Below are 13,736 nucleotides of genomic sequence, written 5' to 3'. Positions count from 1 at the left end.
AGTGGCCAATGATCCTTTTGTACCAAACATTCCTTGGCTCTGTTGCTTCAGGAAGAAATAAATTTTTTTTTATCATATAATTACCAATGAAAAGTGTTGGTGCTTCTTGTCTGTTACCAAAAGGAAACACATTTCCCCCTGTGACTAGCACTGTTGCTTGTCTCAAGGGAAAAAGAGAAGGTCTGATTTACACTTTAATCCCTGAAGAAGGTCTCCCTTGGTAAGCATTTTGTCAAGATAGCAGAGAAGTGTGCCAAAGTCTTTCTGGCGATAATTTGCATTGCCATCTAATTACTAATTACACTGAAATCTCTGTAAATCCTCTATAAAATAGTACCCAAATAGACCAAGTTAAATAACACATTGGAAATTCTTAGAGCCTTCTTTTGATTATGCATTTGGTTATTAGTTGTTGTTTTTTAATCCCCAGAATACTGTATCTTGTTGACTCAAATTATTTAATAACCAGCTACAGTTCTTTTAGTATGGTTATAGTTGTTTGAATAATCTTTAAGATTGCTTTTTATTACTTCATTTACGTGTAGAGCTGCATACATTCTTAGTGTTCATCGTAAAATCTGAGCTAGGAATTCCTAAATGAAATATTTGTGCGAACATAGAATTAATATTTCAAATAAAGCCAGATATTTAACTTCTGTTTTGTGTGTGTGTGTTTATTTGTTTGTTTGTTTGTTTGTTTTACAATCATTTCTTATTTGTCTACATTCAGAAGAGTGAAGTTTTTCTGTTTTCCAACCGATACTCGTGAAAATAAGAAGCTTTGCATCTACATATTTCGATACAATTCAGTGAGAACATTAACATCATAAATGTTTTAGAGGCTTCTAATAAGTAGTCATGCAAGATTTTAACATCAGCTTCATTTTAAGCAGAAATTCAGAGATGAAAGGGCTTATTCTCAAAGATCTGAAGCTAAATGCAAATTTTAGTGCTTTCTTGGATTGGCAATGTGGAGAAATTGGAAATGAGGACTCTGAAGAAGTATAACAGAAATGTAGAATATCCTACTAATACATTCTTTGGTACTGACTTGAACTGGCTCAGAAGGAAAGAAACGATTAATTATTTTGTGACTGAAATTAAAAAATGATCAGAGAAAAACCACACTTTTCATCATCTTATTTATAATCTGAAGGTACATGCTCATAAAACTTTCAAAAATCTGTTTCACAAATTTTCATATGAATTTTTGTTTTTTTCACTGATTGGTAGATGTTTCTTATTTAGTTAGTTACTTTTTGTTTCCTGCCAGAAAAGGCAATTGTACTCAGTTTTTTCTGTTAGCAGACCAGTTACACAATGCAAGCAATGGTAAAACAGTGAATTTACAAACATGAGCTAAATGTTGTATGGAAACTAAGAAAATAAGCCAGTATTTATTTCTGGAAGTTATCAATGGTGACATCCATCCTGACTTTCTTCAGAGTGTTTATGTGCTTGTTTGTTGTTTGTTTTTAGTGAATCTCCTGATTATTCCCACCTTCTAGGTATTTTATAAGCTTGCTAAGTAGTTTTGGTACATGTGAACTAGATTTTTTTAATTATTATTTTTTTTTTTTTACAGGAAAATTGATGTGCATGCTTCTTTCTAAATCTAGTTACATATATGTATTTTAATGTCCCCCTCCCCTCCTCTTCCCCCCATCCCTTTTTAGTCCATCAGAGCTTTTTGGAGATGGGGAATACTTGGCTGTCTTCCCAACCTCAGTTTGGATATGAACTAAAATCCACCAAAGTCCATGAGAGGCTTTTCTCTGATTTCTGCAGGTACTGAATCATGCCACTAATTCTTTGAAGAGTATCACAACATAAGCAATTAAAGTTATATTGAAAACAAAAGATTTACCTCACAACTACTGTTATATTTTCAGTAAAAAAATAATTGCATGTTCATCACAAAACCTATAATTTAATTGCAGAGCAGTGTAATTAATTTATAATTTAGTTACCCAGATTAAAAAAAAAAAAAAAAAAAGGATCTTTGGATCTTTAGATCTGATTTTGCTGCTAAGATTGTTGGATAAGTAATAAATACAGAAGTAGAGTTTTCTGTGGTAATTGGACTGTATGAAAAGAAAAACTTTACTGCAACTGCTTGAATTGTTATATGGGTGAGGCTAACTAATTTCTAAAGGTTAATATCTCGAAATGGCCTCAGTTACTTTCTTGAACCCTGAGTCTTTGTAAAGACTTCAGAGGGAAAGACTTCTGGATATATCCAATATAATGGCTATATCATAAGTCTGAAAGCTGCTTTGCAAGAGGCTACCAAAAGATGATCTGGAAAAGTATAGCTTTCTGTCAGTCTTACCTGAAGTTATTTGATTGTCTGTGAAAAATAAAAGGGGCTCTGGGCACTGATGAGTTTGGTCCTAAAGACTGATGCATGTTCAGTAGTTGAGAAATTAAGTCACTGTCCAGAAAAATTATTTTGCCTACTGCCAGGCTTTCAAATAAACAGAGGATTTTGGGAACAACCTGACAGAAACTCCTGAATGACAAGTCAGAGGATGATTAATGGGTGAATTAAGACACATGAAGCCAAACAGTTCTCCTGATTACTCCTATAGGAGTAGGGAAAAGGCATCTCTCTGCAAGGTTTTGTGGACAGAAGCAAATTTGCCCTGCTTGTATTGCCAGATATATTCAAGCTGATTCTACACTAAAAGCTGTGGGACTGTGGACTTAGGATCAGGTCTTTAGCCTGAAGTGAAGTCTGTTGATATTTGATGCTTCAGAAGCTTGTATATATTTTGTTGCTCTTCGGATTGTCTGCATCTACTTAAAGTATTAAAATACAACCTGCTGCCTCCTTGTAGTATGTCCCTGTCTAATTTTTGGGTATTGGTATTTTGGGTTTTGGGAAGCACAGAATGGAATGAAAAGTGACAAAACTGAAACTCAAACCTTCCTAAATTTCAGAATAGTCTATGGCTAGAAGAAATATGCATGCTTTTTCTGAGAGAGAAAAAGAGAGAGAGAGCATACATGCATACATGCATGGATGTTTTGTTGACAGTTGTTTCTAACTCTGAATGGTAGGTAGGCTGGCCCTATCAAAATATTAAAAACACCATATGAAAGTAAAATATGCTTCCATTTTCCCTGAAATTCTGCTTAGAGATATATTACTGAGACAGTTAAAAATCATCTATGGACAAAATACAACAATCAGGGCATTATCCTTAGCTTGATTTTCAGATCAGTTTTTCTCAAATTACTGCAAAGGCTGAATTTCTTATTCCAGGCTTACAATTGTATGTAAAATAAAGTAGGATCAAGTACTTATATGTTGCTATTAGAGCGATCTGTCATTTTATCCATGCTGGTCATTTTATTTCACTACAAAATCCATGAGAACTGTCTTGACAGACACTGTTCACTTGGCAATTTATTTAACTAAAGTAGATAATGACAGGTTTCTTAAGACTGAAATGGAACAATATCCCTCAAAAGCTGAACTCTGTCATTTATTGAGTGGTTATTTGAAGACTAAACTTTAGCCATGATGTGGGTAACTTCCTATGGACTTTAAGCAATGCAATTGCAACACTAAGACTCCATAAACACATAATGAGGACTGGGATAAACAGTGGTCTAACTTTGAAGGATTTTCCAGAGTATTGGCAATGAGGGAAATACAGTTCTGTCACAGGATGTACCATAGGGCTTTCCAGTCCTTCATGCCTCCAACCGAGAAGAAATAGCACAAATAGTTTTGTGTATTCAACTCAGTTTCCATGTGAGAGGAGGTTTGATTATTGTCCTTTGAAGTTGTGGCAGGAAGAGGTGAAATTTGAAAATGAGAATGAAATGCAGGGAAAAGACAGTTTTTGAGGTTTTAGCGTTAAGAAATCAAGGTAACCTGGACTCAGAAGATTTGACTTTTAGTGCTGGGCTCTGACAGAGGCTTACAGAGTGGCTTTTATCAGCCACATTTTCCCTTCAGCTTCTCTACTTTCTCAATGCAATAACAATGCTGTCAGCGTTGTACAAGGGAGAACTCCTCTGAGACTCAACTCTTTTGAGATTAATTACTGGATATATAGCAAGGAGATCTTGTTAAAAGGAAGAAAAAAAATCTTTTTAGAAGAAAATTAGTGACAGGGACATGGCAGATTAAGAATAAGGAGATAAGTGAAAAATGAGACTCAGTTGTGAATGTGATAATACAAACTGGGAAACTGAGTGGCCATTACAAAAGGTTTGGGAAGGAGTGAGTGTGAAGGAAGAGTGAAAGTGAAAACTTAGGCAATCAACATGAGAACTCAGAAAAGGGGAGAAATAATGGGGAAGGAAAGACTGATGAGAGGGAATATTACCAGTTTTCCAAACCCAAGGATAATGAGAAGAAAAGGAAATAGGAAAAAAAGGAAAATCAGTAAAGAAATTGAATGAAAATAGTGAAAGTTAGAAAATCAAACAAATCCCAATTTTTGTGAAAAATGTTTATTTAAAAACTGCCTTTTGAATGGTAAAAATAGCAATATATGTTTTATTAGGTACGTGAAACCCTTCAAAGTCACTATAGTTAAGGAGTAAAATGAGACAAGCTGTCCAATATGGGAACGATGCACACCATTCTATCATTACAGAAATATAAGAAGTGGAGATAACTTTTTTTTTTTTTTTACTTTTTTTTTTTTTCTATGTTTAGTTATCCTGAATTTTGTAAACTGTAAAATGTAAATAACAGCACAGTTAAATTTTGCCTTTGGAGTACATTATCTTCCACTTGATTAGTTTGGAGCACTATATTTCCTTTTATGAAAAATGTCTTAAATATAAAACATAATTTGGGAGAAGCAATCTCCAGTAGGGTGCTGTCACTGACATGAATAGGTAACATTCTGTATTGCAATGAAAGTCTCTGTGCTTCTGGGAAATGTGTTGTGACAAGTCAATAACTGTGCAGAATGACCAGGTTTGACCATACTATTTAGTGGTATAATGGAAACTAATTTTGGCATGTTTGAAAGTAGTGTTGTATATATGACCTAGCTGTGACCGGGGGCTGCCTAATCTTGAAATTTTTTCCTGCCTTCCAACTGTCTACAGCATAAATATAAGTCTTATGTTTATCATGGCTCATTGGTTAACTAGTAAGTGAATAATCAGACAAAATATAACCAGAAGATTTCTGTGATTATTTTTTATTTTTTTTATTTTTGATTTAAAGAGCCTCTAATTTCATTGTTTTCGTGGTGAAAAGGACACCCTTGCTTAGTACTTCTCTGTCCTTTTTCTGCTTCTGCTTTGAGGCCTTTAAAATTTGTCACTACTAAAGTTGTTTTCAGACCAAACTAGAAATCACTTTTTTCTTTTTCAAGGTTTCTTTGCTTCATCACAAGTGCCTATTTATATGATCATTTTTGGGTGCCTGTGCAAATATTTTTCTGTTGTTGTCTATGGATTTCTGTCCTTACCCCATCATGTACCCATGTGGAGTATAGCTAGCTTTGTCTGTCAGTGACCTTGGTCTTCCTAGGTACACTAGCTTCAAAGTTCTTGTGTGAGATAACACCTCTTACTGAAACCAAGTCACAGTTATGTAAAACGCATATGAAGACTGCAAAAACTTTTTTCACTGACAAACATTTACACTGCTTTCCCATGTCTTTTTTAAAATGGTGTTGGTTCTACCTTTTGATAAATATTTCTATGTGATGACCTGTAAAGCATGAAAATAGTGAGTCCAAATGTCTGGTAAACAAATTTCCACAGCTATACTTAAATCATTTTGCCTTGATCAGCAGATCTTATAGTTGGCTCTCAGTGTTCCTTTAATGCCTTTATTTATTATTTATTTATTTATTTATTTATTTATGTCCTTTGCTTATACAGTGGAAGTTGAGGTCCATATTTTGCATGGCTAATTTCTGACTAATATCTCTGCTTGCAGACTATAGAATATTGTGACTGAGATATGCCCTACAAAATGACGAAGAAATCTGGGCCCAAATAATAAAGGATGGTGAGAAGTACAGTTGTTTAGCCCACATTCCATATATATATATGGAAAGAAAAAATATATATGGAGAAAAATCTTATCGTTATTTTCACTGAAACGTTTTGAAATCTCATACATTAATGAAAAATCAACAATTATAGTGCAAAGATACAAACCATCTAAGAGTAGAATTACTACCTGTGCTTATTCCTTTAGTTAATTTATCTGAATACTGCATGCAGCTAATTGCTTCAGTATCAGATTTAATAAGAAACAAATGCATGCAAACACGTGAATGCAAGTCTCTGCAATAGATCTCCATGTTCTTGTGAGTTAAGTGTGGTAGTACAATTATTACTAAGAAATTAATTCATCTGCAACTTCATGGAGTTGTATTTAGCAAAGTTTTCAAGACTCCTCTACAGAAAGTAGTGTGTTCATTGACAATAATGGATTGAATTCTGCACTTTCTTAAGCTTCTCTTCAGACAACTGCCTGGCAGTTTAATAATGATGGGATATTATTTCATGTTCTGCTCTAATATTTTTAACACCAGCATTTCTAATGATTGTCTTTTGTAATCACTTCATGAATAGTTTTCCTGCCAGATAAAGCTTTTTCTTTCCTTTCTTTATTGTTTTCTTTTTGAAAATGAATTTTCTTTCTTTTGCTGTTCAGAATAATTCACATAAATTAAAAAGTTATTTTTAACTTTCAAAACAACAGGTGCATTTGTTGAATCCTCTTGCATGTTAGCCAAATGATCTTTACTTGTTCAACAATAAAGAAAAGTTTATTTTGCTTTACCTTTATAATATTCTTCTTAGAGAGACAATGGAAGATTTAATTTCACTTTACAGATCAGTTCAAATTATTCATATGAACTTATATAGGGCCATTCTCAAGTCTGAATATTTTCCCTATTTTTTTCAGAGATTACTTATTATATGGACCTTTGGTGGTAAACATTCATCTGCTGCCTGCAGAACCAAGGCCTCACACAGGTGTGTGTTCTCTAGCCTTGCTTCACTTTTGCACCTGGTACAGCTGATAAATTGTTGGGACCTCTGGAAAAAGGCATTAGTGTCAGACAATAAGGATTCAAACAAGGAGCCTAGACAAAAGGGTAGATTCTCTGTATGGGAGGTCCAATCCTGCTTTGAATGAAAGAAAACTGATCAGTACAACAGTCCAGAGTGACTAAGAACCCCCTTTTTCACATTTTGGCATGGAGATTTAAACTGTGCTAATCTCTTTAACATTAATAGAAGAAGTTTAAATCTTTGTAAAATTTCCAAAAGCATTTTCGTCAACTCTCCATTATTATATCAAAGAGAGGTGAGAAAACATATTTGAACACCTTAGTGTTGACCAACTTTCCTGTTCTAAAGTTCACTTGCCTAGGTGACATTTTCCTTTACCAGCAATTGTGTTTGGTTCTTTCAGCCGTGCTCAGAAGACAAGTCCTCATAAATGTTGCTAAAGACCAGTTTATGTATGAAAATACGGTCAAATTTCTAATTGCATTTTTAACTTCAGTTTTGGAGAGTGGACAAATGTCAAATGGAATGTCCACTAGAAAGGCAGTATTAAGGAGCTGTTCCAAGTTCTAACAAGATGTGAGACTTTCTGTTGCAATCAATAACAAATCTTTCAAAGGTATGAAAGAAAGGCTGGGTTTGTTTTTGTAGCCATAAAGACTTCTAAATTTAACTTGCATGTCTATGAAAACTCACATTGGAAATAATATTTACTTCATTTTTTATTTATTTTTTCCCTTTGGGAGACTAGTATCCTTCCTATTTTTTACCTACTCCAAACATGACTATTCTTTGGATATGCTTTCACTGGGAAAAAACAAAAAAAACAACAAACAAAAAAAGCAGTGGAAGAAGGAGGCATGCTTATTGTAGCTTTACCACTTTGTATTGGTGCAAAAGCATGGGTTACTACAGGTAAACTATGCATCTATAGTCCTTTAGTGCTTTGTTACTTGTACAGTCTTGCCCTCTGAGAAGTGTGTCTATCTCATCCAACATATTCAGATTATGTCTTGATTTTGCAGTTCCGTCTCTATAGCCTCTGCTTTCTCCCCCTTTTATTTTTTTCTCTCTGACTGGACTACAATTGCAAAGTCAAAAAGCATAGATCCTGTGTCATATTGATTGGCTCACATTTGACCTTCTTAGATTTGCATTAAGCTCCTTCTACAATAACATTACCATGTATTTATCTGACCTCATTTCTCTTCATGTTCCAGTAGTGATGAAGGTCTAAATTTTGTTTCTGTTTCACAGTATTTCTCTTAATATCTCACCATATTTTCACATTATTTCGTACTCACATAATATTTTTTCTTATACAGGCTTACCTTCATCTAAGACCATCTTTAAATGTTAGACAATACTTCAAGAACTGAACAAAGAAACCCTCCTGTATGTAAAACATTAATATTAAAAATCTACATTATCTGTGAAAGACTGTAATTGTACTGCTATGCTTTTGGTTTCTCCTTTGTAAGCCATTGCATTTCCTCAGTATGATCACTGTGAGCACTGGAGAAAAGAAAATGGACAAAAACTGAAGACTGGCTGATTAAGTTAAACTTCTAAATCTATACCTAAACATCTATAAATGTATCATAGTTTTTAAAGCTGAGGTCATGCTTGAAGTCACTGGAGCACAAAACAATCTTGAATTCAGTCCCATTTGATTTAAAGTCTCTTATATTTAGCAAATAAATATTTAAGATCTCTCCCTCCCCCCAATAAATGCTGATCTCTGATTCTTCTAGAAGATGTACTTATGCGGTGTTACGTAGACTTATCAAAAGAAAAAGAATCAAAATAATGTTATTGAGCAATATTTTCAGTGTTTTTGTTGTTGTTTTGTTTTGTTTTCAGAAATGATGCCTCAGTGGTCTTCACTGATATTAAATGAATGAATATGTTTCATGGATTATTTTGTTTGGCTCATTCAGTAAATAATAATTATAACAGTGCTTTTCTCCTTGGTATATTTGTCATGTATGGAGGTGTTTGCATCAGGGAGCAGCACATTCACTTTGAAACCCACAAAGCACATTATATTCAATCTTCTAATACCCATGTGTTGTAATGGCAGCCCAAGTTTAGGCTGCCCACAGAGCACATCTGCCTTTGCAGCATGTGCTGCTGGGATCCCACCAGTGAAAAACCATGATTTTTTGTTGTCTGGCACTGGCCAAAAGATGTCACAACATGAGAAAGTAGCTGGATGGTCTGTGCAAAGGCTTTTGGTTTGTGCAAAGGCTGTATAGGTGCCCCTGTCTGTCTGCCTTCTGTCACTTCCATCATGTCCTTGATACTTCTCATTCATCCTTGATACTTCTCATTCATGAATATGGACTTATGTGAAGTTGGTGTACATGGCTAATGAGTTTAGATTCAAAAGAATGCTCAGATCAGCATTTAATAGGCAGCAATATGTACTCTCACATTCATATGTTTAACGCATATGTCTTGTGATAACTTTTTAGTGAATTGTGTATGGTATAATTATAGGTCATAAAGTGAAGGAAAAATAATGTGGAAATGAAATTTACAGTTGATTTTCAAAGTTCTCACATACTTATAAGTTCAGAAACAAAATTATCTGAACCTGTGCAGTGTTTACTTCTATTTATTTATTTATTTATTTATTGAGAAGTTGCTGCTTGGGAAAGTTATTTTTTATATGTTTTGATAAAAGTTTAGCTAAAAATAAGAAATTGTGCTATGAAACTAATTATGTTCTAGGGAGCTGTTTATTCCTGCAGTCCATACAGCAATGGAGCCACAAGAAGCTTATAAAAACATGAAGTAGATAAATACTGAGTGCAAAAACTTGGGGGCAGAAAATAATTTTCTTTTTAAGAAAAGGACTTAGCAGGGACAGAGTAAGCTGTCTTCTTGAAAGCAGCTTGTCTCATTGTTCTATATCTAGGTGAAGATGGCTCAGGCCAGACTTTACATTAATGTGCTTTACTTGCAGAAACATTTAATAGACCCATGCAAGTTACAATTGGAACACTTGCACTGTTCTTACAGCTTTTAAAATCTGATTTGAACGAACATTCTAGCATTAATTTAGCTCCAAATCAGATGTTGCTCTTCACAGTTCTAGGTTCATATACAACCTCTTGGGTGGGGATTTGACTATTTTAATTCTGTATTAAAACTTCAGCGAAGAGTTTTTGGATAAGGGTAAATATATTTTTTTTCTGGAGCTGTTACTGCTGTATTAGCTAAATGCTCAAGATGTGTTTAAAAGGAATTACTATACTCAAATTTCAGTTTGATCAAAGCTATCGATACAATGTCAAATGTCTGTATCAGCCTACAATTTCATTCTCTGTTTTTAATGAGTTTGGGGCCTTTCTGAATAGATCAAATAAGAAATTTTCATCTAGGTTGCTTCAAGCAAGATGTTCATTATTACACGGATTCAGTGACCACAGAATTACATGTTGGAAAGGATCCTGGATCTAGTCTCATCCACCCCGCATGGTTAAAGCAGAGTCAACTGGGCCAGGTTGCTCAGGAACATATCCAGTCCAGTTCTGAATATTTATAAGGATGGAGAATCCACCGTCATTTGGGTTGCAGTGTTCAGTCATGCATTACAGTAAAATAATATTTCTCTTATGTTTAAATGGAATTGCATTTTTTCCCCAGTTTTGTATGTGCAGTGACTCTTGTCCTGTAAAGTGCAGCACAGACGAGTTTTGCTCCTTCTTTACTTCCCAGCATCAAGTATTTATATGCATTAAGATCCCCCTTGAACCTTCTCTTCCTCAGACTGAGAGTCCCAGCTCTCTTGACCTTTCTTCTTATGAGATACTCCAGTCACTTCATCGTTTTCCATGAACTTTCACTGGACTCTGTCCAGTATGTCCATGTCTTTCTTGTACTGGGGGGCTCAGAACTGGGCACAGCACTCTAGGTTTGGCCTCACCAGTGCTGAGTAGATGGGAAGGATCACCTTGCTTCACCTGCTGGTGATGCTTTTGCCTAATGCAGTCCCAGCCATATGATCAGCCTGCTTAGCAGCAAGGGCACACTGCTGGCTCTTGTCCAACTGGGTGCCCACCAGGACCCCCAGGCCCTTTTCCAGATGGGTGGTGCGCAGCCTGGTACCTGGGGTTGTTCTTGCCCAGGAGCAGGATTTTGCCCTTCTCCTTGTTGAACTTCATGAGGTTCTTGTCAGTCCATTTGTCCAGTCTGTCAAGGTCCCTCTGGATGTCAGCATGGACAAGTTCCCTTTTCTTCAGGCATTTCCTGCTTGTGTTTTTGTTGCCAGACATCTCTCTGTGTGTATGACAACAGCACACATGCAGATCTATAATACTTAAGGATGCTTAAGTTGGCAAGTTAGAGCTCTGTCATGCATGCAGTTCAAGCTCTAACTGCCTTCACTGATGAGAGTGAGAACCTTTAGCACTGGAGAGATGTTTTGTGTCCTTGTGTTTCATGCCACAGTGTAATGGAGAGAGTACGTTTACAGGTGATACACCGTGTAGAATAGAAACAGAGAGATGAAGTTTTACAGCTTCATTAATATTTCAAGGAAAACAAGAATGCAGTTTCTGTTTCTATTAAAATGACATGGCATTTAGACAATTCTGCAGTGGCATAATTCTCCTGCCTTATTTAGCTTTTGAAGATTAGGAAACATGAAATAAATAACTCTAAAACAAAAATTGTGCTGTTAGCAGAAGCAGTAACCTTCCCGAAAATTCCTATGACAGTATTTTAGCTAAATACTAGTCACCAGTGATATTTAAAACTGTTGAAGTAGTCCATGTTGAATACCTCTTCCTCCTATGATACTAGTCATTTATCAAGTTTTGGATCCTGCAAAGACCTACCACCTGTGTATATCTGGACACTTGCTGTCTAAGCAGATGCACAACTGACGCATGTGTTGATCTATGTGTGTAAATCTTTTCAGTGTGGAAAAAGAAAATGAAACCTTGTCATTCTTAAACTCAATAGCAAAAGTCTTACTGGACTGAGTGTAGCCACAATTTTGTCTTCTGTATCCTCTGTAGAACAGCTATTTTCAGTAATTGCTAGAATCATAGAATCATTGAATGGTTTGGGCTTGGAAGAGACCTTAAAGATCATGTAATTCTAACTCCCCTGCCATGGGCAGGAACACCTTCCACTAGACCAGGTTGCTCAAAGTCCCATCCAACCTGGCCTTAAACACTTCCAAGGAGGGGGCCTCCACAACTTCTCTGGGCAACCTGTTCCAGTGCCTCACCACCCTCATAGCAAAGAATTTATTCCAAATATCTATCTAAATCTACCATTTTTTTAGTTTAAAGCCATCCCCCTTTTCCCTATCACTATGCTTTCTGACAGAGTCCCTCTCAGCTTTTCTGTAGTCCCTCTTTAAGGTATTGGAAGGTTGTTATAAGGTCTCCCTGGAGCCTTTTCTTCTAAATGCTGAGCAACCCTAACTCCCTCAGCCTGTCTTCATAGGAGAGGTGCTCCAGCCCCTTGATCATCTTTGTGGCCTTCCTATGGACATGTTCTAATACATCCATGTCCTTCTTGTGCTGGGGGCCCCAGAGCTGAAAGCAGTGCTCCAGGTGGGGTCTCACAAGAGCGGAGGGGCAGAATCATCTCCCTTGACCTGCTGGTCACACTTCTTTTGATGCAGACTGGGATGCAGTTGGCTTTCTGGGCTGGAAGAGCACATTGCCGGCTCATGTGTAGCTTCTAATCCACCAAGATCCCCAGGTCCTTCTCCTCAGGGCTGCTCTCAATCTATTCTCTACACAGATTGTATTTGCGCTTGGGATTTCCCCACCCCAGGTGCACAGAAACACTGTTGCTTCTTTCCCTTCCATGAATATCTTTTTATACACTGATGGCAAATTCCACTGATGTTAGCTGTTACTATCACTAATCTTTCAGGTCCCTATTGATTTCTTCAGAGTCACTATTACTCCAGAGTTGTTTTACTGGAATTTTTGATCCGTAGCAGGAAACTCGGAAGAAATTTTTGTCCTTTCCCAGAATATGCCCAGATAGGAGCTTTGTAACATTCAGCTCAGTGCCAAAGCTTCACTGTCAAGGGTTTGTGGAAAACATAAGGTACTAGGAAATTTTGTGTCTTATTTATTTCATAGCTTTTAAATGAGTCAGCATTCCAACATGACTTTTCTAGCAAAAGATTTTCAGTTGTCTTTACCACCTGATTGGATTGAGATAGAATTATTACGGAAATGTATCTCATGAACCGTGCAGTTCATGAGCAATAAAATTTTAATCCAGTTGCCTGGTAATTTTGAGAATTGTGAGAATGTCTTTTTAACTTGATAACCCTGCCACCTTAAATCCTGTCATATGCCTGTGGAGAAAGAAAAATTAGATTTAGTATTAGCTAACATGGGGAAGATATGAGAATAAGAGAAACAAAGTTAGCTAATAGGGAAGTTTAGAGATTAAACTAAAGCTTTCCTTATCCATTATTCAAAGAATGAGAAAACAGTATAGTGTGCACATAGCTTGAATACATTAATCAACAGTTTTCTGGGTAAGAATTACACTAATAAAAATGTATTTCAAGTGAAACATGTTTTGGAAACATCACTCTATGTTTTTAGGCCACACAAATCCATTCCTAACTGAGGAAATGAGAAGGAACATCAGATATATCTCCAGACATTCATAAATAGCTACGTAAATAAAATGCCTTGCTAAGGGTTCTGAAGAAGCCAGTGAACATAATCTGT

The sequence above is a fragment of the Cygnus atratus genome, chromosome 2 (assembly GCF_013377495.2).
Source record: "Cygnus atratus isolate AKBS03 ecotype Queensland, Australia chromosome 2, CAtr_DNAZoo_HiC_assembly, whole genome shotgun sequence".
NCBI lineage: Eukaryota > Metazoa > Chordata > Aves > Anseriformes > Anatidae > Cygnus > Cygnus atratus.
The sequence above is the reverse complement of the archived record's forward strand: the minus strand, read 5'-3'. Positions refer to the sequence as shown.